This window comes from Pteropus vampyrus, unplaced genomic scaffold, assembly GCF_000151845.1.
Source record: "Pteropus vampyrus isolate Shadow unplaced genomic scaffold, Pvam_2.0 Scaffold182, whole genome shotgun sequence".
Lineage (NCBI taxonomy): Eukaryota > Metazoa > Chordata > Mammalia > Chiroptera > Pteropodidae > Pteropus > Pteropus vampyrus.
Window position 1 is genome coordinate 522,664 of NW_011888963.1, and position 385 is coordinate 523,048.

Here is a 385-nt window from a genome sequence, read left to right on the forward strand (position 1 = left end):
AAAAAAAAAAAAAAAAAAAAAAATGATGTAAGCTGGTCTGTGAGAAGATGTGCAGAGAGGAAGTGAGGAGAGATCCCATGAACTTTTAAGTTCGTGATTTTAGTTTTTCCTGAAACCTAGCTGCAAATTCATCTGTGTATTCCATGAAATACTTTTATATCCTTCAAATAAAATGTTATTTATGTTAAAACATATTGGAGTGGGGTTTCTGTCCCTTGGCACTAAATATTTTAAGAAATACAAAACATAAAAAATGTTATATAGAGGATGAAATAGAAACAATTTTGCTAGGAAAACATGTATATTTACAAGGAAAGTGAATTTTCTTAGCAGTAAGCTTCTTCGAATTACATTTGGAGGCAGATTAATCAGACCAATGTCCTGG